The following is a 2781-nucleotide window of genomic DNA, read 5'->3' as shown; positions in this document are numbered from 1 at the left end:
ACACTATGTATATATACGAATATAATAATTTGTATTAAGCTTTCATCTTAAAACCAATTGGTTCAAGGTGGGGTGGCCATCTGTGGCTTTTTTACTTGATAGTTGAAGCATCCACCGCTGATGTGGATTACCTCAATAGATTAGAATATTAGTGGTGTTTCTTTATATTTTTTTTTTGGGGGAGGGGGATAATATGAGAGATCTCTTATATTATAGCAGCCTAGAGATATACTATTCTTTGTTGTCATTTCAAAAATAAATTTTGATTGTAATATTACCCAAGATCTAATATTCTTGTTGTCATTTCAAAAATAAATTTTGTCTTTAGGCTTATCTTGAAATTTCTATAGTTCCTTACTCTTTGGTTTCCACATCCCACCAAAGAAAGTTCTTGCCAACTCATATGACACTTGGACATATGGGCTTGGACCCAATATGGCCCAACACTAACAAATTTATCCACCTTCTCCATTAAACCAAATCTTCAACCGGCTAGATAAAAGCCACCAAACCCGACAGTGTTGAGTTGTGCCCCTTGACTTAGAAGTAAAGTCTCTTAAATGTTAATAGCGAAGACCTGTTATTATATTATGTCCCAACTTCTATCAAAACAAAAAATATTGTGGTGGGAATATTTTTTTTTGGCTAAATTACACGGCACCCCCTAATTTTCAAATGAAACTCAAATCACCCCTGATTTTTTGAAAATACTCAAATCAGTCCCTGTATTAAACCTCAATATGACAAATTAGTCCCTACTGTTAGTTTTATGTAATTAAGTGATGATGTCAGCCAGTTAAATAAATTTAAATCCCTAAACTACCCTTGACCCGTGTTGATTTAAGATTTTAGCCTTGTAACTAAAAACCCCAAATTCATCCCCTTCCTCACACCTGCAACTCAATCTCAAACAGAAGTTCACCGGAGAGAAGAAAGTTCAGATTTGAAGACTATTATGCATTTTTGAAATCACAAAACACAACCAACCATCAAAACATCCCATCGATTGTAACAGTGATGATAGAAAATAATATTGATATCAAGGGGAGCAGAACAGGGGAAGAAAGACAGAAACATACAAAACAAAGGCATACAAGAGAACAATGTTCTACTGTAAAGATCTTAAGCTAAACTACTCAGGGAAGGACATGTGAAGTGATCTCCCTTTCAGATCTCTCTCTCTCTCCCTTTATGCCACTCTTCTTCTGGATTTTTCGCCCTAAAAACCCTGAAAACTCAGACATAAAATCAGAGAGAAAAAAATAGAAAATTTGACGCGCACAACATCACAAAAATCTTGGCGTAGTACCCGGAGTTCTTGACTTTCAGTATTACTCCTTGTGTTCTCCGTTTTATTGTCCTTTACCCTGTTACCATCAATTTTAATGGCCGAAAACAAGTTCTCAGAATTCAATCTAGAGTTCACAGATTGAACTGAGAATTGAGGGTTACCAGAGAATAGAAATTAATGAAGATGGACGAAATGGTTATTTGAGAGAGTCAAGCGAGAAATGGGTTTTGAAAGGGTTTGGATGATTAATTTCTTTGAAATCGGAGGGATCTTTTTAGCGGGGGAATCTAAGAATTTGTGCTAAAAATTCCAAAAGTCTAATTCTCCTTGTAGGAACATCTCCATTGATCCCTTGACCATAGAATTACAGTAACACATCCATTTGCGGTCCATTGATCCTTATTGTTCACTCCATTAAAAAACCGGGTTTGGATTGCAAGGAAGAAGACGACGGGGAGAGATCTAGAGAGCATGGGCGTGATACGAATGGACCACAGGGCTAGGGCAAAGAAGAGGCGGCGGCAACGGTAGCGGTGCTGCCAGCGGAGTTGTAGGAAAGGGGTGGGGTACTTTAGGTTGAAGATGAAGGGTAGTGTTGTAAATTTAATTCTAATGTTTTAGTACAAGGGTAAAATAGTCATTTCACACCAATAACTAACAGTGGACTAACACCGTTACTGTAGAGGGGGACAGATGGGTATTTTCAAAAATCAGGGGGTGATTTGAGTTTTGTTTGAAAACTAGGGGTGACATGTAATTTACCCTTTTTTTTTTATTGGGGGTGGGTAGTGATGGGTCGAAACTTAATCAGGTTTGGTTTGAACCAAGGTTCTAAAACTCAGGTTTCGATTAGGTTTCGACCAGCCAAAAACCGAGTTCGTCTCAATTTCGACCATATTTCGGTCGAAATCTAGAACTTTTTCCAGGCAGACTCGAACCTTGGTTTTGAGACCCAGAAGTTGTTTTTTTACCCTGATTCTTGTTATGCTGCCTATTTTTGACAATTTAAATCCAATCCATGCATTAGTTTCACATAATGAACACTAAAAATAATACTTGTAGTTTTGATTCAAGTTTGATATTGTATATTATTCTTGGACATGGTGTCGAATAAGGTTTGACCGGGACCTAACACCTTTAATATAAATCAGATTTAAACAATCTTGGATTTGTTAGAAAGCTTTGTTTTGATAGCTTTCCAACAAGTCCAAGATTGCTTAATCTGGTTTATATTGAAGGAGTTATGTACCGGTCAAACTTAATTTGATGTGCACGAATGCTGTCAAAATCACTCTGAATGAAAATATTTTTTTGGACATCAAAACAAATGAATATTTTACCGCATTTTTTATTTTTAGCAATATTTTTTCATATTAAGATTTATAGAATTTTTAGATTTGAGAAAAACCCTAACATTAGAATATTAAAAATTGCACCTATCACTGAAAATTCAGCTTTTTTTCTTGAATTAGAGGTTGACTTTTTTTTCT

This window comes from Telopea speciosissima, chromosome 9, assembly GCF_018873765.1.
Source record: "Telopea speciosissima isolate NSW1024214 ecotype Mountain lineage chromosome 9, Tspe_v1, whole genome shotgun sequence".
In the NCBI taxonomy this organism is placed as follows: domain Eukaryota; kingdom Viridiplantae; phylum Streptophyta; class Magnoliopsida; order Proteales; family Proteaceae; genus Telopea; species Telopea speciosissima.
The sequence above is the reverse complement of the archived record's forward strand: the minus strand, read 5'-3'. Positions refer to the sequence as shown.